The 26470-nt window shown below is 38.7% G+C and overlaps 1 protein-coding gene and 1 pseudogene across 2 annotated transcripts in view; one reads left to right on the forward strand and one right to left on the reverse strand.

Moving 5' to 3' along the window:
• LOC144379080 (uncharacterized) overlaps positions 1-26470 on the forward strand; it is a 217304-nt gene that overhangs the window by 130006 nt on the left and 60828 nt on the right. The gene's annotated exons all lie outside the window — the stretch shown is intronic.
• LOC118553268 (ubiquitin-conjugating enzyme E2 D3 pseudogene) lies at positions 7169-7508 on the reverse strand (annotated as a pseudogene).

Consider the following 26470-nt stretch of genomic DNA (forward strand, 5'->3'; position numbering starts at 1 on the left):
TGTGAGTCTTCTTTAACATGAAAATCCTTTTGAAACCTCCCTCTTCCTTACCTCCCCCAACCCCATAGTAAATAATCAGCCACCCCTCACAAGCCCAGTGCAACAGCTCTTTCTTACCATGGGTCCTGTCCCCATGGTTTAATAAACCACCATTTTGCACCAAAGACGTCTCAAGAATTCTTTCTTTGTCGTTGACTGTGGACCTCACCCCATCGAACCTCACCTATATTCCAAAACCCCATCACTATAGCCAAATCAAAGAGTTAATTCTCAGTTTTTGGGTTTTGAAAGCCTGGCCTTTGAATTTCACAAGGCAAGGTTCAGAAGGACATGGGGTCATAAGGTCTGTTCCAAAGCCAGTGAACTGTAAACAGGTGTGTGTGTGTGTATATGTACACCGGAAGAACAAGACTTCCCCTAAGGGTGCACGGGGACATGGGCATGTCACCAAATCAACTTCCAGATCCTCAGATTCCCTTTGTCCTCTTCTCTCAGATGGCTCTGTCTACAGACACACAATCTGCAGGGTTTCGTCTTGTTTTCACACTTGCCCTTTCCCCATTCCCCCCTTATTCTTGCGATGTTGAAAAAGCTCTGAGTACCAAACCAAGGGATCCTGTGAAATAGGGATATTGAGAAAACAACCTGCTGAGCTGACTGGCAAACAGGGCCTTTTACAACTCAAATGGCTCCTGATTCTTTGCTCTAAACAAAACTGAAGACCTGCTCAGGATTATTCCAAATAATCTTTGCTGTTAGGCCATTATGCTGTGTTCAGGATGTAACTCTGAAAAAGTTCAAAGAGTTGAAGGACATTGCTATAACAAAATCTATTCCGTTTCTAGCTACTTATTTTTTTTTTAAAGTTCTTTCAGTGCTGCTTATGAAAACAAGGAATGGCATTAATCCTGGCCTTTGTGTCATTCTAGCAACAAGTAATATTCATTCATGCAGAGATGAACTAATTAGGAAAAACAAACCAATTCTGTCCAATTTAATAAGAGATGAATTTCTGGTAGAATTTGAACTTTTTTTTTTAGAATTTGAATTTTTATGTTTATTAACATTTTAAATATATTTGTATTGTTATAAGTATAATGATATGTTGCCACAAGAAAAATTAAAAAAACAACAATGCAGTAGAACCTATATAGTCATAGGAAATTTAAAAAAATGTAAATTTACATTCTTCTTATTTTTTTAGTAGTGAATTATGATAGGCTTATTTAGGAAAATTCTTTCAAGTATAATTTATTGTATTAAGATAAAGTTCTGTGGGGGAAAATGGAATGGAAACATGACTTGGAGGAATGTTATAAAACAAGATCACATGTATAATTATATTTTTAAATGGACAATGGTGTGTGTCAAATTCCTTTGGAATTTAGATTCCATTGGAAACATTTAATAGAGTGGAGTAACAGCTTTATTTTAGACTTGCAATATTTACAGCTCACTGAGAGTCACATCTAGCAACTACTTAAACTTATGATAACGCAGAGATGGCAACTTAAAATGTGTTAGGTAGGGGTGCAAAGTCTTTGGAAATTATTTTAGGGCATAGATGAACAAAAAGAGCTGAACACCTGATCGTACAAATCATCCATAATGATTTAAAAACAAGATTTCAGATGAGGTTAATAACCTATGGACCTGGGATAGGGTTGTTGGCAGAGAGCATTGTTTCCAAGACCAATGGAGTGTGGACTCACCTCTGACAGTGGGTGGGGCCTGGGGTGGGGGGATGATGGAACTTGCAGAGTCCAGTCTGAGAACTTCAGAACCACAGCCCTCACTCTGGTCTGCAATCTCTGGAAGCAGGTGGTATGTGACTAGGAGCAGGGGAGTAAAGATGGCTTCATGGGGGAAATGCCTGGGATTTTAGAAATTTTCGTTCATGTGGTTTCTCCTAGTGCCCCTTCTGGGTTGGAAGCCCGCAGCAATTACTCATCTTATTAATGCTCCCTGTGTAGCTTATCTTCCTTTCTGGTCTTACTTTTCCCACTGCCTCATTTGTGCTTCCTGAGATCATCTCCCAAATAAACTACCTGTGGCCAAATTCTATCTCAGGGTCTGCATTTGGAGACATCCAAACCAAGCCATGCACCATAAGTTACTTTCTTCAATAGAATACATTTAATTTCAATTCAACTTAACATGCGTTTATTGGGTGCATGCTAGGTTGGCTCTTGGGACACCTGATAACTACTTATTGATTAATTAATCAGGATGGAATTGCTGGCAGTATCATCTGATCTTCTTTCTACTGCACGTTCATAAAGAGATTTGGAAAAAAAACTGACGTTGAATGAATTAATCTTAAAAAGAGATGGTATGTGTAGTGAAAAGCTGATCTGCTAGAGGCAAATGCAAATGACAAGAAAAGTTGAATATTTAGTGGATTCTTTTGGAATAACTGTAATTTTTCAGTAAACATTTTTTCTTTCTTATGAAATTTGTTGCTGCTCCCTCATGGCAAGTGAGAACCATAAAAGAACGCAAGTGTAGTGTCTGGTTTTAAAAACAACAGTTAAGCTTTCTTTGCAAGGGCAAGTAAGAATCATGTTCTATTCTGGAGTTAATAGGAAATAAGCAAGATTTTCCCCTTAACTTTCATTATGGCTCATGCAAATGCTGGTAATGCAGTTATGTAAATGTGTAGCTGAGGTTTGGAATGCTGCCTTTATTATTTAACTGTAAAGTTATAAAATGTCTAATTTGCATATTACATTTTTTTTCCCTGCAGTGGTCTAAAGTTTATAAACAAGGCTCTGTTGTTTTTTTTTTTTTTTTAGAGAAGGATTTAAAACAGAGGCTTCTGGCAGTGAGAATATAGACTCTTACCCAGTATTTGCTTTGAGCTTTGGACAGGGAGGCATGTTTACGACTACAAGTGGAGAAAACTACAATTAGAGAGAAATAGTACGTGCATTTGGATGGCTCCTCTCCGTGTGTGATGTTGAACAAGTGGTGTCCTCACTTCTGTGTCAGAGAAGATGGAGGTCACTCAGAATTATCACTGATCCACTGGTGTCTGTTGGTTTGCTTTTTGATGCTCAAAATCACTGAAGAAGTTCTTCCTTCACTGTAGTGTTGCAGCGTTTTAATAAGGAACAGACGCGGGTTAGGAAAAAAAAAAGACACAGAATGGCAAGACAGTACCAGATGCTTATATCCATAGAAGTCTGAGCTGGAGAGAAGCTTAATGATAATCTACTCTTTAAAAGTTATTTTTGGGGCGCCTGGGTGGCTCAGTCGTTAAGCGTCTGCCTTCGGCTCAGGTCATGATCCCAGGGTCCTGGGATCGAGTCCCACATCGGGCTCCCTGCTCGGCAAGAAGCCTGCTTCTCCCTCTCCCATTCCCCCTGCTTGTGTTCCTGCTCTCGCTATCTCTCTCTCTGTCAAATAAATAAATAAAATCTTTAAAAAAAAAAAAAAAAAAAAAAATAAAAGTTATTTTTGGGCTCTTACTATGTGCGAGGCTCCGTGCTAGACACTTTACAAAGATGACCTCATTCCATCTCATTTGCATATTATTCTTTAAATGGAAAAAAGTCATCCAAAGAATTTTCAGATGACTCAAAAAAAAAAAAAAACACAAAAAACAAATAAGCAATTTTATACAGGTAGCCCAGGCAGATTTGTTTTACAAATCCTTATTCCATTCATTTTGCAGTTTTCTGTTTTCCAGCATCCTCCAGTCCTGTTGACTTAGCTTCTTATATACTTAGAAAAGCTGAGTTCATCTGAAATTGTGGGACTTCACTGTACACTACCTTTTTAGGTTTTACGAAAAACTATCCCTAAACTCCTTCTATTTTTAATTTTTTTAGTATTCTTTTTTATTATTATTTTTACTATTCTCTTTTTACTATTTCTCCTTATTTTTTTAAAAAGATTTTGTTTATTTATTTATTTAACAGATAGAGACATAGCAAGAGAGGGAACACAAGCAGGGGGAGCGGGAGAGGGAGAAGCAGGTTTCCCACTGAGCAGGGAGCCCGATGCTGATGCCGGGGCTCGATCCCAGGACCCTGGGATCATGGCCTGAGCTGAAGGCAGACGCTTAACGACTGAGCCACCCAGGCGCCCTATTTCTCCTTATTTTGACCTCTGTTTCTATACTAGTTCTAGACTGAAGACAAAACAATATCTCCAAACTCATGATGATTCAATTTTTTTCCCTTGAAAAATCTTGTTAAAAAACTTTTGAAAGTTAGTGATTGTCTTTTCTAGACCTGTTTGTTTAGATCTCCAGAGAATGCCCCCCAAAGATGTGTAGAGCTTGTTTTCTTTCTACCAATAAGTAGCTTTTAATTCAAGGGTTTGGTGACCACATTGGATAGCTATTTATTTATGAGTGAGTGTGCCAGACTATTTTAGCAATGCTATTAACCTTGGAATAGGGTTGGGCTCAAGAAATATCGAGAAGAATTAGAAGTTTGTCTCTGAAGTTCCTTTACCTCTGGTTTTGTGCCTTCCTCTGGTCTGGGGCAACACTTCCTACTATAGTCAGGATCTAAGGGTGGAGCCCACCCAAAACTCCCTCCAGGCCACATTACTATATATTCTGTGGTCCCTCAGAACCCTAACGTGATGAAGCTTTAGTTGATTTTTGTTATTCATGGTAGTTATGTTTTTATAAAGTCTCTGCAAACACTGAATTAGCAATTATGAAGCCTTGTTGCTAGGAGAAATACAGATTTATGTTCCTGTGAGCCTCTGATCACAGTATTTTCAACAACTGATTAATCCATATTCTTGTTTCATTCGTTTCTGTTTTAAAGACATCTTATTTACCATATACTGTTGATTCGTTAACATTGATGTCATGGAAAATGCACTAGCAGTCATGCCTAAATGAAGCTTCTTCAATATAAATACCGGAGAGCACGTCAGCACCGTGCGCGGGGTGGGGGGCCATTTTAAACAGTGAAATCACCAACCAAAAGCACAAAAATTAAAAACAAAAACAAACACATGGCAGTGAATAGTGTGCAGAAAGGACACTTGTTTTTACAGTATGAGAGCTGAAACAAGAAGGCAGAGCATTGCCTTGTTTGACCCCAGCTTTGAATGTTGTGTGGGGCAACTGCAAATTTTTGTCACTTTGTGTATATCTGTAAATGACCAGGAAAGCTCCTTGAGTATTGATTTTGGGGTTACAAATACATTTTAATGAGTAGGCAAATCTGGGAATAATGAGGATCGGCTGTATTCCTTTTTGACAGCATTTTCATTTTCGGAGAGGCTTCCAGTGTATGTGGGTGGGCAGTTGGGAAGCTACTGGGTTCCTTCAGACTTCATCACATGGATGATTGCTCATACATAGTGAACTGCCTACTCCCATTCCCCAGGAAAGGAGCAGCCAAGTGGGTGTACCCTGGGGGCTTGGTTGGGCAGAGTCAAGTACAAGCAGAAAGAGCCAGAGATTGAGCAAGTTTGCACCTTGGGAAAAGGTAAAAGCAAAGGAACTTAAAACAGTGATCCTCAAGTGCAGTGCACTGGCAGGGGTGGGAGATAAGGTCAACAGATGGGGAGCCCATAGAGGAGGCATTAACTGAGACCACACACCAGCCGAGAGCGGGTTGAAAAGGCCAGAACTCTTGGTTGAACACAGCTGTAATGTCAGAATTGTCTCTTTTTGGGAACTGTCTGTGTGGGGCGTAAGTAGATTTCTCTGGGATAAAAGCACAGGGTTGTGGGCCAGGACAGTACCTTGGCTCACACCTGAGCTCACTGCCCACAATCAGCAACAGATTATGCAAGAATTATTGGTGTTTTCAACTCCTTTTCTGCCTTGTCGTTAATCAAGTTGACCTGATTTTCTGAATTCACTGGGACCTCTCCCTTTGTCTCTTTCTTCAAACCACTTTTTGTTTGAAACAAATGAAAGTGTATTTATATGCTGTAAATGATTCTCATTTCATGAGGAAAATAACTGCATATATAACATATAGAGTAATCCTGTTCTTATACAAGTTTATCCATTAAACTGAACTCTCTGGGTAAATCATTCTCAAATATTTTCCTTTTTGAAATAAAGATTGTGTTCAGCCTTCTGTGTGTTACTCAGTCCCATGTCACAGTATATAGTCTTTAAGCATGTTTGTTTTCTTAGCTAGGAATATTATCTAGTTCCATTGTTTCCAAACTGAGGATGATTTTTCCTAGCCTTTATTCTTTCAGTCTCATCTCATGGTTTTTTCCTGCCCTATTCCAAAACACTCTCCACACCCTACCTGTACAGGAAAATGTATTTATATTTTGAACAAAATTAACAAGTCCTAATGCATTTTCCCATGTTATTGCAGCTTTGCAAAAATCAGGGGAGAACATAGGCAAAGGGTAGGAAAAATATGTCTGGAATGACATAATAAGGTACAATGGGAAACTAAATAACCAAGTTGGAAAAGGATGCTAAGAAGTCAGTAAGTTAGAACTGGGATATGATAAAGGTTAGAAAAATTTATCCATAATGTAGAAGAGCATTTTATTGACGAGACATTAAGATGATGATATAATAACATTTTGAAAAATAGAGGGTCCCTGCACTCTTCACACTAACACAACTCCATAAATGTCATCCGTTTTTTTGCCCTGGGGTATAGAGTGGCAGTCAGGACTTCAGCTCAGGTCAGACAGACTTGGGTGTAATTCCAGGGCCATCACTGCTGACTCAACAAGTTATTTAAGAGTATTTCAGCTTTAGTTTTCTTAGCTATATATTGGCCTAAATAGATAATGCATCTAAAGTGATCAACAAGATATGTGAGACAAGTGAACTTAACACTCATATAATTTTTTAAGAACATGTATCTCTTAAGCTCCTGCTGTGTGCCCTCTTCATAGAGCTTATGGTGGGAAGAGAGAGGCAGACAAATCAGCACACAGGTGGATAATGGCATATGGTGAAGGAAAAATGCAGAATATTGGGAGAATATCAAACACAAAGATCTGACCTGATCTGGGGAATCAAGAGAAAGTGATGTTCCCTGAGAAAGTGATGTTGGTCTGAGAAGTAAAGGAGAATTGGGGGTTAAATAGGTAAAGAAGGAGGGGGATTTGGGAAAGGATAGGTATATATATATATATATGTAATATATATATTTAGTAATTTAAAGTTTATTCTAGCTATAATGCAGGCTGATCTGACTTTAAGGTAACATCATGTGGCACACTTCTGAGTCCATTCATGAGATTCTATTGTACTTGCCTCTGTCTGTTTCACAGCACTAGGGGGTCATCTGGATTTGGATCACATAGCGGTGAACAAATGGATAAAAGAACTTCAGAAATAGATAAAGCAGCTGACTGCTATGATCTTAGACTATTGAGACCAGTTCTGCCATTACTGTTATGTTTGGATGATACATTCTCGTTATAAATACAACACTTTAGGGTGGTTTGAAGGGGTAATGTGTAGGAAAATGAATTGTGAAGAAGAATACACCGCATTGATATGGGCTGTCTTCAGGTCCCATAATGTTGGCTTGCCAATGATACATTATCATCCAAACTGGACCTGCTGTATGTGCAAAGCTCCTGAGATTCATGGGCTTTTCTGGGGAACTGAAGGTTGGCTGGGGCTGCTGGGTCCCTGAGAATGAGTGAAGGGGTTGCAATGGATGAGCCTGAGTGGGTGGGCCAAGGCCACATCACACTGAGCCTTTATCCTAAGTGCAGTGGGAGCTGATGCAGGACTTTCCCTGGGGGGAAGGACAAGATCTGCTGTGAGCATGGCATGAAGCAGGGCAAGGGAGGATGTTTGCTCTTGCTCTTCTACAGGGAGAGCTGACGGTGGCAGACACTAAGTGGTGACATGAGCAATTGAAAAGTGAAGAGACCCAGGAGATATTTAGGAGATCAAATTGACAGGACTTGGATGGGCTGGGTATGGCTGCTGAGGAGGAGGGGAAATGGTAAGCATGAGTCCTGAACTTCCAGATTGGAAACAGAACATGTGGGGGTGCTATTCCTTGCAATAGGCAACACCAGCAAAGTACCAACTTTGCAGAATATCTTTGTCCTTATTTATATGCAGATTCATTTCATGACTCTGAAACCATAGTGTACATTTTTTTGTATTTTTATTCATGGAAGAGCATTAATATTAATATGTGTATATCTATGCAAACACACATACAAAAAATAGGTCTGCCATGAATAGTCGAAACTAGTAAAAGCCTTTATTTAGCTTTATCATAAACTTAGGAAATTTGAAAATTTTATACGATTTATCTTATTTCTAGAAATCTGTCCTATATGATTTGCTTATAGGTTTCTAAAGAACTGCAATGTGTTCATTCTCCCCATGGAATGAAATTTGTGTTCTTAGGATTTAGTGTCATATTCAAGGCCCCGAGTCACTCTCCAGCGTTTCCCTTCTCATCCTGAGGGTACTATGTTTTCTTGGTTTTGATTATGTTGGTTCGTCTGTCTCAGATGTCCTCTAAACACTTCAGCCCCAGCTAAGCTTGTCATCATCCTTCAAGGCCTCTTTGAAATGTCACCTCCCCTCTGAAGCTTTCCTGGATCCTTGTTACCTTGTTTCTAAATTGCCTTGTTCTGGCGTGAGTATCACAGACAGACTGGAATTAAAGTGAAGTTGTTCCTATTTGCCTCCCTTAGATCAACAGTTCCTAAAACTTTTTTGATGATTCTTCCTCCCAATTAGTAAGCACTGTTCTGCATTCCCTCTGATTTAAGTTCTGCATTCCCTCTGATTTAAGTTAGGTTCCCCTAGAAGCAGATCCTGAGATAAGGATGTGAAAGCAAGTAATCTCTTGGGAAAGAACCCCAGGAAGTGCCCTTAAGGGAGTTGGGGAATTGAGACAGGGAAGGGAAGGAATCCAGTAAGCGGAGCATTTCTGAGCAGGTAAGCTTGTCAGACAACCAGGGCTCATTCCCTCGGGGCCCTAAGAGGCTACACAGGGACATCCGGCCTCAGGGTTGGCGCCCCTGAAGGCGAGGACCCTGGAGAGACAGTCCTCTATTGTCAGTCAGTCAGTGGTCGAGGGCTGCTCCAAGGGGCCTTGACTCCCCAGCACTTTTGACCTGGTCTGACCTGCTCTCTGCTCCTGGGCCCAATACACTCCAGCAGCCAGAGGGCCCCTCATGCACAAAGTTGCAGATACTTGCAGTTGAAATCTGTTCATGCATGGGTGCACAGGGCAAAGTGATGGCTGAAGGCGGTGATGGTGTCTGCAGAAATAGTTTTCTTATTTCCAAGTCATGCACAACAATGAAAGCTTCTCCCTCCTCCTCTGAAACAATTAGGAGGACACAGTATTTGAGAAAGGAAAGAGGACACTACCAGAGGGGAGTGCGGTAGGGACCTGGGTTTTTTTGTTTTTTGTTTTTTTTCCTTCTTATTTTATTAAATGTACCTAGAGTTTTTAGCTAATATATTTTAATGGGGAACATATTAAAAATCAGGGTCTAGAATTTATAGTGGTTGTAAGAAGGAAAGTGAAAAATAACAAGCCTCTGGAGTCTGACTGTTTTTATTGTGTAAGTGCCACCAGCAGAAGGAAGGGGTTGTAAAATCTTATCATGGAATATGGGAGGCATTAACCACATATTATACAAAGGAGAATTTTCTCATGGACAACGTAACGCAAAGCCTGTTTAATGAAGAGTTCTGAGTTTGGATGGGCCCTTAGTTTAGGAATGTGTTACTTGAAGTCTTAAAAAATAGCAAATGTATTTTACGTGAAGTATATGCATTAAAGCAGGCTTATTTGATTTTTTCCCAATAGAGAAAAGAGAAAAATGGTTCTTTTCATCCCATTTTCCATATGTTTGTAGCACTCGCTGTCCTCTGATTCTTTCCTATTGTGTTCTCTGCTCTCCCCCACTTCTCATTCCCTCTCCCTAGTACTGGCCGCTTTTTAAGATGGTGTGATTTCTGGATTTGTGGAATCCATTCATTTTTCAAGAAATGAATTGGTACTGCCTTGCTGTCATAGTGCCTGAGTTACAAAGTATTTAGGTGATTTGTTATCCATACACATATGGAGAAAGTATCTTAGGTTGAGAAAACGTATATAAATTCTTAGTCATCTGCACAGCTCCTATCACAAATACCATTTGAAATCAAAGGGAGGTAAAGTCTTGGTGGGTTTGTGTTACCTTGAGTTATGTTCAAGAACAAAATCAGGCCACTCATTGGCTGGTTTTTCTCTTTCCAAATCCTATTCCCAGCAGAATGCCAATAGCATCCAGCAGTTTAATTCATTATTATGCAAAGTCCAAGTGAGTGAAATTTTAACCTCTGCTTCTAACCACTTCGTGTTGGTTTTATCTGTAATTAACTTAGTGAAAGGCATCTGATGACATATTCTTCCGTGTGCTCCACTTACCTAACTTATGAGGTCCTCTGAAGAGTTTAATTTAACCACTTTATACTGAAAAGAGTCACGTGGTAGAGCAGGAATATTAATTAAGAATTCTAGGTGTTTTAACAAGAAATCCCGAAGGGCACTATTGGATGAGCCCACAAGGGGAATGTTTGTAAAGCCTTGACTGGTGTGGTTAGGTCTGGGGCATATTGTGGTCGAGAGAACACAGCACTGAAACCAAAATTAGCTTCAGAGTAACTTAAATCCATTACATCTCTCAAAAAGCAATGCTTTTAAAAATTCCTTTTCCCACCCCTCTCCCATCAACTGTGCATATTCTCTGCAGGTGTAGCTGGACCTTTATTTTTCAAATGCCCTTCGCCTGGGAAAACTCCTCTTGCAGTCCCAGCTCTGCAATTTCCTATACTCTTCTCCTCTGCCACCTGCCTGATTCTGCCTACAAAAGCCCAAAAGGATCAGTCTGGCAAAAATGAGAGCTCCTTGGAGGGCAGAAAAGAGGAAGACAGACTAGGTAAAGGTAGAAAACCCTTTTTATAGGGTGGAAGAATGGAAAAGTCAAGGGATCCTCATAAAATAATCTTCGTAGTTAAAGTATACAGATATGGGTGTAGGATAATTATTTATTTGACAACACCAAGGGGCATTTTATTAATGGCAGGCGTGATTGTCCTTTATAACAGCCATCCCAAAACATTAGAGAGATGCATTCCAGAGTTCCATCCTACATTGTGACTCCTCTAGAAACCCTTTCTGAACACACTTACATTTTAAAATTGTGCCACTCATGAGTTCCACACGTTGAAGACAGTTTGAGAACTCTCAGATTTGGTAAATAACTCTCTACGCTATCTATACCTTCCATGATTTCCAGAACCTCATTCATTTTTCCAACCCTCTTTCCTTCTTTTAATCTCTCTTGTTTAGGAAAATGCCTCCATTCTCTTAAGCATTTTGGTTAACCTCCTTGGATTGCCTCCAGTTCAGCTATGTTACCTTTGAAATATGGCAGTCAGAATTGCTCACAGTATTCCAGGTTGTATGAGTCAGTTTTGGATGAGGAAGGACAAATTTGTGTGATTTACTTTTAGCATCCTTTTTTTTTTTTTGCTAATGTCCAGAATTATTTTTGTTGTTATAGCTTTCCAAAGGGTCAGTATCTTTAAAAAATACACCATAACGATTCCTACACCATTTTCCTTGGTCATGGCCAATGTTGGGACTGTCATACTATTCTTCTGGAAACATGGCTTGAACTAATTGTTGTACTTACCTAACCTATACCCACATAAGATATTTTTCTTCACACCCTTTGTATATCTGTAATTATCTGAAAAGATTATTAAAAATGCTCCTCCCATTTCCAGTTACATTTACCTGTGTGAGGCTGAATTTTCCTTGCATATTTTAACTAAAACTACAGATTGTAGCAGATTGACTGTAGCAGCAGATATGAGTCCAGATGCTTTTTGTTAAGCCATGCATTAAAGAGATTGGCAAAAATGTAAGACTATGTTACTCTTCTCACTATGTTTCTTTTTTGAAAACTATAGTTATTTTTCATAAAAATGTCATTTATGTTAACATTTAATGGATTCACTATTGTTACCTAAGAACAAATAAATTAATATTTAAAAAAATCTGAACTTAAATCTCTAATATAGGAAATACCAATTGGCATAACCCATATAAACAAAGCCCCGTTGGGTTCCTCAGCAATTTTTCAGAATGTAAAGGGATGTTGAGGCCCAAAAGTTTGAGAGCTGTATGGACTTTGGAGAATCCAAATATCATTTCCACATTCTTTGTGCACATGATTGCTTACTTCTTTGTATTTGCTTCACTCACTAGGGCATTTATATTTATCTTAGAGCATAGAGGAATTTCCTGCTGGCTTGGAGCTCTAACCTAGAACAGAATACATGTAACAGTAGGAAAACACAGTGGTAACAGTATGGTACAAAGACTAATGTCAGTTTTACCTTTGTTGTTGTTTAGAGTGAGTATCTAAAAATTTGGTATGTAGACTCCAAATAATTTTATGAACTGGGCTTTGATCATGAAAGTACAAGTTTTTCTTTTTCTGTTATGGTAATGGCCATGAAGATAAAAAAAAAAAGTGTGAGGTCTGGGAATATCTAATTCTTAAAAAATTTAGTAAATTCTATACTTTCAAAGATGGCTAAGAGAGAAACCTCCAAATTTTAGAGACAATTGAACAACATTAAGAAAGGAGAGCATATACAAAGAGCTAAGTTTTCCTGCTTCTAGGAAGAGTGAAGTTGACCCCAGTGGAACCTGTCGTGGCCATACTTTACATGTGCCTGTCTTCTAGCTGCAGGGGAAATAAGACACAAACAGCATCTGAGAACTAACAAGGACCCGCAATTTATCAGAATCCTGAAGAGTCTTCAGATGTCTTTCAAATGGAAAAAAACATTGTGCAACAGATTAAACACTATGGTAGTTGCAACTGACAGCTTTTGAATGTTCAAAGAAATAAACGGAGGATCTTGCATGTGAAAACAGATGGGATTTAGAGACAGATTTGAGAATTCCTATGAGAAGTTAGGTTTACTGCAAAGGAAAACAAGTAACCTGTGATTTTGGAGGGAATGAAGCACTGTGAGCTGGTGTGGTAAGCAGAATCATGGCCTCCTAAACATGTCTGTGTCCTAATCCCCAGAACCTTTGTTTTATCTTGCGTGGCAAAAAGGACTTTGCAGATGTGATATCAAGGATGTGAAGATGGGGAAATTATCTTGGATTATCCAAGTGGCCCAAGCAAATCACATAGGTTTTTTAAAAGCAGAGAATCTTTTCGGGCTCTGGTCAGAGAAAGGGAGATATGACTACAGAAGCATGAATGGTTAGAGATGCAATGTTGCTGGCTTTGAAGACGGAGGAAAGGAGTATGCGTCATGGAATGTGGGTGGCCTCGAGAAGCTGGAAAAGGCGAGGAAATGGATTTACTCTCAGAGCCTCTAGAAGGAATGCAAGTCCTGCAGACGCCTTGATTTTGTCCTGGTGAAGCTCTTATTGGACTTCTAATCTAAGAAATGCAAGATAATAAATTCATGTCTCTTTCAACTTCTAAATTTCCAGCAGTTTGTTATGGTGAAGAACGAAAAGAGCTGGTTCTTCATTTTCTCTTCGGGTACGCTAACGCCTGGCTTTACAATATGCCATTTAAATCAGTTGACCAAATAATAAGATAGGGAGTCAATGAGGCACATGTTGCTTTTCTATTTCTTTCATGAGGACCCCACTGGAACTCGCTTCTAAGTCTTGGATAGCAGAGTGAGTGAGGAAGGAAGGTAGTGTTCTGGGGAAATCATTCTAAAATCTTGCCTTTTCTTTTGGTGAGTAAAAAGGCAAGTAGTCATAAAAATCACTTAAACCAAGGGGGTAATTTATCATGGTTATTGAAGATCCGCAGATATAGAAATTTTAGTTTGCAGAAGAGAATGGGTTCAAAGAAATGTTAAAATTATTTGTTAAAAAAACTATGTTAATATTTGAAGCCTTGGCCCGGTACCATGGCAAGGTGGGACGAGAAAAGAAAAATTTGCTAAGCTGCTTGAAGAGAGGAGAGCAGTTTCTATTTTTTTTTCTTTTAAAGATTTATTCATTTATTTTAGAGAGAGCGAGAGCGAGTGCTCAAGTGGGGGGAGGGGCAAGGGAGAGAGAGAGAGAGAGAGAGAGAGAGAGAAGCAGACTCCATGCTGAGCGGGGAGCTTGACCCAGGGCTTGATCCCACCACCCTGAAATCATGACCTGAGGTGAAATCAGGAGTTGGAGGCTTAACTGAGCCACCCCGGCACCCCCGGTTTCTGTTTCTTCACCCTCATGCAATTTTGTTGAGGTGGGGCCAGAGATGCCTCGGGGAAAGACCAGCATGTACAATTGGTAGCAGCGGTGAAGAGGGAATGAGACAATTACTCTGGATGCAAAATTAGAAGTGCCAAAGCAGTTTGAAGCCAGCCAGGAAGTTTGCCAAGCGATGAAGGCATCGGTGCTTGCTGCCTTTACATGCCCCACCCTGTTTGGGGACCAGGACAGTCTCAGTGATGTTTACATTCAGCATTTTAATTTTGAAACTGTGTATGTTCTGTCCTTGATTTTTTTTTTTTTTAAAGATTTTATTTATTTATTTGACAGAGAGAGAGATAGCGAGAGCAGGAACACAAGCAGGGGGAGTGGGAGAGGGAAAAGCAGGCCTCCCGCGGAGCAGGGAGCCCCATGCGGGGTTTGATCCCAGGACCCTGGGATCATGACCTGAGCCCAAGGCAGACACTTAACCGATGGAGCCACCCAGGTGCCCCTTGTCCTTGATTTTTATTTAAAGTAATTCACTTTTGGTAAATGATTTGTTTTACATTACTTAAGGGTTATTTTATTACATCTTTAGGGCCAACAGTTTTCCTGGGAGATGGCAGCTGGAAGTCAAGGGGGGAAATGAGGCTCACCTGAAAGAATTTGACTTTTTAGCTTTTTTCCCCTACTGTGTCCATTCAAAGCCTACCTGCATTTCATAACTCTAGTGGAAAGGGAATGATTACTTGCCAAAATCTCCTGGAACATGCTGAATATCATGGTAAAAAGAATATAACATCTAGTAAAATTGCTAAGCAGGGAGTTTAGAGCTACCACCCTAATCGCTTGTGTCTCACCCAGATGGTGTCCCAGATATAAATTTCTATCAGGAGACAAGAAAAGCAAACCTTTAACCAGCTGCACATTTTATTTGAAGTCTCAGGATACTTAGAAAATGCCTCATGAGTATAAGGAGGTTTCATTGCAAGAGCAATGAATTTGGAGGTCTGAAAGGAACCAGAATGGGCAGGAAAAGAGTTTTCTATGTGGTCTCATTTATATTCCCCAGCTAGGATTAGCTTGTAGAAAGTCAGCATTTTTAACCAGTCCTGGCTCTCTTCTCCTGGTCTAGGAAGATTCAGTCAACTTAGCGAATTTCCAAGGCACAAGGAAGTTGTATGAACTCCATCTCCCAGCTAATGTTTGTATGTTGAGAGTTCTATTTCTTCTATTTCTTAAGGGTCCAAATAATACTTTGGCCAGTATTTTAACTGTAAGGTGACATTGGCAGACACTGTTTCATAGGCACATGATCTCAGCATTAACTATGACCAAATAAACTGCAAACCCATGAACATGGGGTAAAAGCTGGTGTTTTGACCTAGGAGAATAGTGTCTAAAATACCAAGGGAAGAATGGAAAAAATGTACACCTCATTAAATATAATGTTATTACACTGTGATTTTTTTTTTTCTGTAACTAACTCTGAATTAGAGGATCCAATAAATTTTACACAGGATGAATGTACTTCTATAAAAGCCGTGTTCTTCCCTGTGCAAGAGGATGCTGGTGAAATGTAGGGGATGGGGAATGTAAGGCATGATTAGTGTGTTGGAAGCTGCCCCGGGGCAGGGCTGCCTCAGCTTGGACCCATGGATAGAGAGCACCAGAGCAGGAATCAGGAGGCCTGGGTTTCAGCTTTTCTTCATCCTCAGCTGAAGGATGAGCATGGTACTTAATAATTCCCCAGGTGGGTTTCTTCTTATGTAACATGGCATCAGTAACACCCACCCTCAGTGTTATTATTGCAAAGACTATATCAGAAAAAGGAAGCAAAGCATCCAACATGGCACTCAACAAGGCTGGCTTTATTCTTCTTTAGCCTTGATCTAGAAGCAGGGGTAGTAATCCTTACTTCATCCCTTCCTCTAAGCACTCTCCAGCCAGAGATTCTTCAGGGATTCAGGGAACCCCCTCCCCCACTTTTTTTGGAGAAAGCTGAATATAATCAATACTTCAAATACCATTGCTTGTGATGAGGATGGTTGTGAGAATGAAGTGAGGGGAGAAGAAGGGGAGTAGGTCAGGGGAAGCTACACGGTGGAGGTGACCCTGGTCCCCTGGTGGGTAGAGATGGGAAAGGGGTCAGCACTTGGGAAGAGGAAAAGGAATGCAGATATCCTAGGGACAACCTTCTCCTTGATGTTATTGCTTGATGCCTAGGCTCACATGCTTTCGTGGCCAGGGGCTTTTGGCATGACTTTCTCACCTTAAGGATCAGTGGCTGTTATTTAGCATTTAGATGTTTTTGGAGAAATAGAATTGGTATAAACCTATGAAACTGTATTGAATAAATCTAAGTAATATGGAGAACGTGTTTAATATTTTAGGGATTTAACGGTGAAATTCTATGAAATTCTTTTGAGTGAGGATCCTTGGCACATGAACTGAGTGTTTACAGTTCTCGTTTCACTGGGCATGACAAACCCTATCTGAACCATCTGTTCCTGCTCAGTGTTAGCAATCTCAAACTTGAAAAGAGGACAGACATGTTTGTGCTTGCAAACTTTTTCCTTAAATACATTCAACGAAGAACTTATATGTTTGCCTTTGATGCTTCATCCTTTTATTGATTATATCTTCTTGGCAAACAAATTTCTCTTAAATCTGATAAGGTCTGAAGCAGAACTCAAGTTCAGCGTATGCAGTTTTATTTTTACCTTTCTCAAACCTTAAAATGTCAGTGGTACTTAAAAAAAAAGTTTGTCTTTTCTTATTTTTATTTGGCCCATATCAATATTCCTAAAAAATATTCAAACTCAGCAGGCTGATCTACTTAGCTGTAAATTTTGGCTCAGTTTACCACCTTCAGAATCTTCCTTTGGACAATTTCAGTGTATTTAGCATCCTAAATGTGACTGTAGGGTCATCCACAGTGTTTACTCAGCCATCATAATCTGTTTTTGTTTTACTGTGTTTCAGGATTCTCTGTGGTAAATACCCAATGACTTTGACATCCTAAATTTCTTTCAGCTTTGAGAAATAATTTTTAAAGAACACTCTAGCACTACAGCAAGCATACTCCTCATTAGTGCACTTTCTGAGTTTCATTTTATCCCAGATCTGTTGATTCACCCTTCCATTTACGTAGCAAATGCTTCATAGCAATGACATCACTGATCCTGATATAGATGGGTGTTTATTTTTACCTCCCACTTCCCACAGCATCCATTTATTACAATCACGACGTGCCATCTGCTTTTCGTTACTTGCTTATTTAGGGAGAATATTAGTGTATATTCTACCATACAGAGGTAAACTGTTTGGTGTAAATAATAATAATTGTTCCCTGGGGCTCAGAGAGAGAGGAGGGCCATGGATCCTCAATATTAAAGCCATCGTGAAATTGGTTTAGCTTTCAAATTATCCATTCACTTTTATTCCCTTTGACCCCCTCATAAAGTGCTATCTTTGTCAGTTTAGACCATTATGATGCCGTAACAAACAACTTTATAATCTCAGAGGCTTACATTAACAACAATGTGTTTCTCATTTGTGTAACACATTTAATATGGCGTGGCTAGAGCTCTCTGTCCCATGCCTTCTTTGCTCTGAAGAAGTAGAGAGAATAGCCCAATGGTAGAACCAAACAATAGCTCTTAAAAGACTTTGTTCAGAAGTGGCCAATATCACTTCTGCCCACATTTCATCTGCCACCACAAGTCACATGGTTAAGCCTATGTTCACGGAGTGATAGTATCATCTTCTTGCAAGGAAGGGGCCAGTCAGGATGGAGCCAGTGGGAAGGAACTGGTATGGAGGAGCAGAACATAATTTGAAAAAATGATTTGCTGTACTCTCTAATCCTTGTTAACATCTTCTCACATGTATATACAGAGAAACATATACAGTATGACTGGAAAGTAATGAGCATGATTTTCCTTAAAATAATCTTATCTGAATTTTTAATCTCTGAATAATAGATGTCTCTTTGACAAGTTTTTCAACTTCCCCAACATTGTTCCAAGGTCTGTGAACATTATTTGAATATTCCTTTGAGGATTTGAAAATTGGAAATAGCTAGTACTCATTTGTAGTCAATCTGTGTATTTACATAAAGTATTTATAGCACTTGTGACATATGGTATGTGCCAGTTAGGTAGGCTTTTACTTTCTGTGTGGTCGATTCAAGTGAATAGAATGGATCATATACTATTTTATTAAAAAGTTAGTTTTAACAAAAATTTTAGATTTTCTTCTATTGTTCATGAAGTAACACTGAAGGCCATTCCAAAAGATGAGTTCTGACAATATTTTGAGCAATGGTTGTGTAGATTAAAATATGTGCATAATATTAGGAGGTGAAAACGTCACTTAGATGCTTATGTTTTGTTTGATTTTATAAAAAGTACAGACAAACCATTGAATTCTGGTAAGTTTTTTTTTTTAAAGATTATTTTTTTAAATTTTTATTTATTTATTTGACAGAGAGAGACACAGCGAGAGAGGGAACACAAGCAAGGGGGGTGGGAGAGGGAGAAGCAGGCTTCCTGCAGAGCAGGGAGCCCGATGCGGGGCTCGATCCCAGGACTTTGGGATCATGACCTGAGCTGAAGGCAGACGCTTAACGGCTGAGCCACCCAGGCGCCCCTGAATTCTGGTTAGTTTTGACTCTGGGCTCTCAGTCTCCAGTCAAGGCGTGAGGTTTATTTGGGGTAAGGATTCAATATACAGTGCATATTTTAAAAAAATAATTTGTCTATTGTTTTTAAGATTTATTTATTTATTTTAGAGAGCGAGAGCATGAGTGGGAGGTACAGAGGGAGAGGGAATCTCAAGCAGATTCCATGCTGAGTGCAGAGCCTGATGCAGGGCTGAATCTTACAAACTGAGTGGAAACCAAGAGTTGGAGGCTCAACCGACTACACCTCCCAGGAACTCCTAATTTGTTTATTTCTGATACTATCTAATAAGTGAACATATTTTTGTTCAAATAGTTTCTAGAATATAGAGTGGAAAAAATTAGTTTTCATTAACCTTGCAACAATTCAATCTTAGCTTTTGCGAGCTTGCAATTTTTGGATCCTATGGTTGAATTCATTTCCTGTATTAATTACAATATTTTATAGCATTCTTCATTTTTTCTTTTCCTTTTTCTTTTTTAAAAAGAATTTTAAGTCCCTTGAGAAAATGAAGCCAAGTTTTTATATTCTTGGCATATACCCTATAATACTAGTAATTATAATTACAATATCAATAATAATGAACATATTTGAATTATTTATAATGTGTTCAGCATTATTTTAAGCAATTTCTCATTTTAACTTATTTAAAATTATAGTCAACTTATATCAGTTTCAGTTTATAAATGAGAAAATCAAGTCAAAGAGAGTTAAGAAGCTTGTTCTAAACACATAGTTAGTAGGTAGTTGAACCCAGTAGGCTCCAGACCCGATGTTGCTGCTCAAACTACATATGCTGCCATATTTATGTTTGATAGCTCATTATTAATTCACTTAGAAAAACATACTAAACACCAACTATGTTTCAGGCAGTATCTCGGGCACAAGAAAAATAAGATAAAAGATCACAGTATTGGCCTTCATACCTGACTCAGTCTAGCTAGCTAGGAGGAAGAAGTTGAATGAGGTTTTCCAATGTTGAATCTTGAAAAGGTAGGAATCATTCAGAGAACCAGGAAGAGATAGATGTCCTAGCAGAGAGAAAGGGACATGAAAAAAAAATAGAGAAGCGAGATTAAACATTTGATAAATGCAAGTACAACTATATTCTGGAGTGCCAAAGTGGCAAGACAGGGGGAATAGGAAAGCTAGGCAGAGGCCAGATGATGGCTGGTTTTGCACCATGCTAAGGATTATAAGACTTTAACCAGAAATGGAGGGAGGCTTTGGAGAATTTTAAGTTGAAGACTTCTGAGTGCTATCCTAAGAGATTCCCTGTACCTTCCAATGTTGTTTCTCTCATAATATTTAGAGCATTCAAAGATGAGTATGTTGGTTAAATGGGATGGTGGCACATAGATCTATGACAAATTAGGTCAGAACAAATTCTATGTGTTGGACAGTCTACAGTTCAAGGCAAGGATGTACATTAACCATTAAAAGATGGAAAGAAAGCAGAAAATGAATTGCAGAGTGTACCTGGTATAAATATCCAATGTGCTTGAGAAATGGATTTGCCCAAAAATTGTCGGCTAGGCCAATGATTACAAAAAGGCATCCTTTCTTTGAAAAATCTACCTTTGAAAGTACATTTGTATTTACATTGTAATAGCAGAGCAGGCGTATTTGGTAATGTTTCAGTGCTTTGCATACACCATCCATGACCTCTAGGTTTGTAAATCAGTCTTTAAATGGGCACATTTTCTGAAAATATTTTGAAAAACGATTCTCTTTTGCTTGTGTGAATAAAGAAGTGCAAATCTGTGTTGAACTTTAATTCAGCTCAACACTGATTAAAAAAGACAAAATTAGAGCTTTTCTCCATTCTTTCTGACACTGTATAAAAGGTGATTGATATATGTGCATCCTTGATGGATGAGATTACAAACATGTGACTGCTATGCTCCAGGCAAGTTAGGTTAAGTAAAGCTGCTGGACTGACGAGAGCTCACTGTGCTTAACGTGATAAAGAAGAAGGCATGCTTTTCTGCACGTTCTGCTAATACAAAATGAAGTGATTCCCCAAAGATAAAAAGCGTACTTACCCTTGGCAGGCTGTGGCATGCCAAGTGGGTATCATTTTAACATTACTGGTGCAATGAAGGGAATGCTGAAGGAGAATCAAGAGATTTTGGTTAAGGGATACATGTACAATCTACAAAATTCCTCATTCTTTTGGGGGCTTATCCATACCTGACATTTGGCAGAATGTTTTAGCCTCTAGTTGATCTGGCTTAAAAGTGAATCCTTGTTAGTTTAAAACATTATGTCAGTCTGAGAAAGACAATTACCATATGATTTCGCTCATATGTGGAATTTAAGAAACAAAACAGAGGCGCATGGGGGAAGGGAAGTAAAAATAAAACAAGATGAAATCAGCGAGGGAGACAAACCACAAGAAACTCTTGATCATAGGAAACAAACAGGGTTGCTGGAGGGGGTGGGGGGATGGGGTAACTGGGTGATGGGCATTAAGGAGGGCACGTGATGTAATGAGCACTGGGTGTTATATAAGACTGATGAATCACTGACCTCTGCCTCTGAAACTAATAGTACACTATATGTTGATTAATTGAATTTAAATTAAAAAGTAAGTAAGTAAATAAATAAATACGTTATGGATTGTGTTAGCCAAGTCCTTATTGCTATAATAACATTAGCTTTAATAATTTGTCATGCTTAATCACAGACCTGTACCCCTGAAACAAATAATACATTATATGTTAATAAAAAAAATAAAAAAAATTTGTCATGCTTGCTAAAATTTGGGCAGATGTTGCCCCCTGCTTCTGCAGCTAAGACCCCACACAAACGCCAACTTCTTTGTATAGACTTTCCTGGTTCCTTCCACCTTCTTATTTGTATAGATCTCTAAAAAAACTACTCATCTGTTGAATGAATTATGTTATTATCCACATTATGCATATTTACAAATATTTTAATGAAGATCTAATTCACTACCATAAAATCTTCCCCTCTTTGAAGTGTAAATTTCAGTGGTTTTTAGTATTTTTTTTTTTTTAAAGATTTTATTTATTTATTTGACAGAGAGAGAGACAGCAAGAGAGGGAACACAAGCAGGGGGAGTGGGAGAGGGAGAAGCAGGCTTCCTGCTGAGCAGGGAGCCCGATGCGGGGCTCGATCCCAGGACCCTGGGATCATGACCTGAGCCGAAGGCAGATGCTTAACGACTGAGCCACCCAGGCACCCCGGTTTTTAGTATTTGAACAGTTGTGCAATTATGACTACTATCTAATTCCAGAGCATTTTCACCACCCCGCAGAGACACCCAGTGCCCAGTGGTCGTCACTCCCCATTCCTCTCTTTTCCCAGTCACCGGCAACCACTCATCTACTTTCTGCCTCCATGGATTTGTCTAGTCTGGACGTATCACATACATTGAAGCATATGAATTGTGGCCTTTTGCGATTATCTTCCTTAACTTGGTGTAATGCTTTCAAAGTTCATTATATTGTAGTGTATCACTATTTCATTGCTTTTTATTGTAGAATAATATTCCATTTTGTGGCTATCCCACATTTTGTTTATCTGTTCTTCAGTTGATGGATATTTAGGTTGTTTGTACCTTCAGCTATTAGGAATTATGTTGTTATCAACATTTGTGTACAAGTTTTGTGTGGAACGTGTTATACGTTTAAATATATTTTATTTAAATTTTATTTATTTTAAATATTTATTTTTCAAGTTTTTATTTAAATTCTAGTTAGTTAACATATAGTGTATTATTGGTTTCAGGAGTAGAATTTAATGATTCATCACTTACATACAACACCCAGTGCTCATCACAACAGGTGCCTCCTTAATACCCATCAACCATTTAACCCATTCTCCCCGCCCACCTCCCCTCCAGCAACTCTCAGTTTGTTTTCTAGAGTTAAGAGTCTATTTTATGGTTTGCCTCTCTCTTTTTTCCCCATGTTCATCTGTTTTGTTTCTTAAATTCCAAATGAGTGAAATCATATGGTATTCATCTTTCTCTGACTTATTTATTTTAATACATTTAAATATGTTTTATTAAAATTAAGACATTAACATTTAAAAATGTATTAAGAATCACTACAACCTTAAAATATTTAAAATCATAAAAATACTGTTAACATTTTGGTTCATCTTCTTTTAGACTGGTGACTTGTATGATACTTTCATTTAAAAAAGCCAATTTGTATCAAAATATGCATACTGTTCTATATTCTACTATTTTTATTTTACTTCCCTTGTACTATATATGGTATATATATATTTCTGGGATAGGATTTTTAATAATTTAATACTTATCTATAATTTATTTTAATATTAGATTACATTTCTGTACATTATAATTACAATTCCTGAGGGCAGTCACTTTACTTTTTCATTTTATCCATTTTGTTCCCTTCTGCTAGTAGGTAGCAAGTATCTAGAGTAGTTTTTTAACAAAAGTTTGCTGAAATGAATTTACAATATATAGGGATTCATAGAATTTCAGATTTGAAAAGAAAAGATTGAATCCATGAATAACATGGATGATACAGTATTTTGGTTAAAATTGAGTTTAACTAAGGACTACAGTTGTGGCTCTTACACTTGCATACTTAACCAGCATCCTTTGATTAAACGATTTGGAAAGACTGAAAGAAGAGTAACAGGAAATTTGTTCCTAAGTCAGATCATGAGTAAGTTTTACCAGCTTCCTGGATACCTATATGATAAAATTTGCAATTTGGAGAGACTGAGTCAGTGATTTTTTTTGGACCAGTTTAAAGCTTCATTAGTGAAAATACATATTGTTTTCTGAAATTATAAAATGGTCAACAGTCATTAAAAAAATCTCAGCTATCTCCAATGTTGTCTTGTCAGATGGTCACAGGTTGTTTCAAAAGAGTAAAATGTATTTGTCTTGCATGTTGGGTCAAACTTCATATTCTAACATCTTTGTTGAAACTTTGCTGGTGAATCATAGTAACATCACTAACTGTATGTTGCCAAGTGATCTTGTTCCAACTTTTAAAAATATCATTAATCCCAGCTAGATTTTAAAATTGCTTAGATTGTGGTGTTGAAATATTATTTCCCGCTATAGGAATCCAGGGCTACTAGGAGAAATGGTTGCTTCCAGGTTCTGAGGCAAGATATGCACAAAAGGAGCTTGCAGGAACTTGTATGCCAAATTTCAAGGAAACCATTAGAGTTAGGATGGGACCATTTGAGCTTTAATAAAGATTTTAATTGCTCTAGTGTGAACCTCATCAAATACATTTAAATCCTTAAGTTCATAATTAAAAAAATAATCGGTCATTTTTGAAAGATGATAAGGAATGGATTTATTGTTTTGAAAACTGGTTTTAGAAAAAGAAAAAGAGAAAGAACCAAGCATTTAGTCTTTCTCATATGAACTGCTCCACTGGTGAGAAACATCTTTTTATAAAAGTATTCCAATGAATAAAAAGAACTGATAGAATTATAGTTATTTTGTAACATACATGAGACAGATCTAGGCATGGAGCTGTTAACATCCCAAGAGAGAAAATCAGACACGATGTGCCTCCTGATGAAAGCTTATGCTACCACCTTAGTCTGGCCCAAGGGATCAAATCTGAAATTGATAAAGGCTCTGGAGCCTGTGGCCAGTTTGCAGGAAATAGAAAGAGCAGAGAAGCTTGCTGAACTTCACTGCGAACGTGCAATCGAGGACATCCAGAAAGAGGAAACCCTGCAGTTTAAATCACCTGTGGTCTCCCACAGATGCACTGAAAGAAGAAGCGGGTAGCAAGGGACACTGGTGATCAAAGTGACTTGACAGACGTGTTGATTTTTTATTTTACTTTATTTTATTTTATTTTATTATTTTTTAAGATTTTTATTTATTTATTTTTGCGAGAGAGAGAGAGAGAGAGAGAGCGATACGGGCAGGGGGGAGGGGCAGAGGGAGAAGCAGACTCCCCACTGCGCAGGGAGCCGGATGGGGGACTTGATCCCAGGACCCCGGGATCATGACCTGAGCCGAAGGCAGACGCTTAACCAACTGAGCCACCCAGGTGCCCAGACATGTTGATTTTTAAAAAAATTGGGTCAGACTGCAGATGATGTCTGGGGCTTATGTTCGTGACCGGACTATAAAATGCAAGGCAGCCATTACTGTGAAGAGGCAGCTGTGTTTGGGATGGGCCCATGGAGGGTCTCTAGGGGGGTGGGGTGGGTAAAGCTCTAGTTCTTAACTCGGATGAGGGTTTCAGGGGCGTTGTCTTAATTTCCTATTGTTGCCGTAACAAATGACTGAAAAAACGGGTGGCTTAAAACCACAAAATTTACTATCTCACAGAAGTCCAGGTGAGCTTGACTGGATTCTCTGATGTGGTCTCACAAGGCTGAAATCTCGCTCTTGGTCAGTGGGCCTCTCACGCTGGAGGCTCCAAAGTCATTGAGGCTTTTGGCAGCATTCAGTTCTTTGTGGCTGCAGAGCTGAGGATCCTGTCTCCTTGCTGGCTGTCCGCCAAGAGACTCTCTGAACGTGTCAAGGCTACCTACGTTCCTTTAACCTTGTCCTCCCCATCTGCAAACAGCAACAGTGGGTGGAATCCTTTTATTTCTCGGATGACTCCTGCTTCTTCTGCAACTCTTCTGCGTTCCTCTTCTGTCCTTTTAGGGCTCATGGGATTACGTTGGTCCCACCATGATAACCCAGGGTAAGCTCCCTATTCTAAGGCCAGCTAATGAATAAACTGAATTCCATCTTCAGAGACCCTTCACAGCAGTACCTGTGTTGGTGTTTGTTTGAATAACCAGGGGGCTAGAATCCTGGGGGAAGGTCTTTAGAATTCTGCCTGCCGTAAGATGTTTTTACCTTATATGTTTGTTTTGTGTCACTTTGTGTGTTTGTATTTTATTTTACAAATACGAATAGGCTTAAAAACTAATTGAGACATGAAAACTGATGCTTTCTTGTGATATTTAGAAGATACTTCTCAAAGGTGCTTACTTTTCTTTAGGGGGAGAAACTCCAAAACAAAAAGTGATTCATTTTCTTAGCTGAAAACATTTGTACTTTCACCATAGCTAAGGATGCTAAAAAATCTAAGTGTAGTAAAAGTGAATTCTAGAATTTGCTGCCTTTTTTTTTTTTTTTTTTTTACTGTAACTCTAAACCGTTTGCAATAAAAGATTATGTCTTAAAACTTACAATTTGTATGGGGTTATTAAACATGGCTTTCAAGGTGCATTCTTTGTAGTGAGTTCTGGGTTCATAGGATATGCCTGCTTGCATCCATATAAAAGCAATAGCTTTTATAAGAGCCTATACTCCTTGGTTTTCTTGCCACTTTGTAACTACTTTCTTGACACTTCATAACTAGTCTTGCTACCGCTCTCTTCGGAGGCACATTGTGTCTGATTCTCTCTCTTGTGATGTTAACAGCTCAATGTCACTTCATAACTACTTTTTGGTTTTCTTCCCACGTCATAACTACTTCATAACTATGAGTACTGTCATTACTTTTTTTTTTTTTTTTTTTCTAACTTAATTGGTAGAATATCAAAATTGAATTACACCAGGGGCAGGTAGACTTTTTCCATAGAAAGGCCAGATAGTAAATACTTTCAGTTTTGTATGCTGTA

Source organism: Halichoerus grypus, chromosome 1 (genome assembly GCF_964656455.1).
Source record: "Halichoerus grypus chromosome 1, mHalGry1.hap1.1, whole genome shotgun sequence".
Lineage (NCBI taxonomy): Eukaryota > Metazoa > Chordata > Mammalia > Carnivora > Phocidae > Halichoerus > Halichoerus grypus.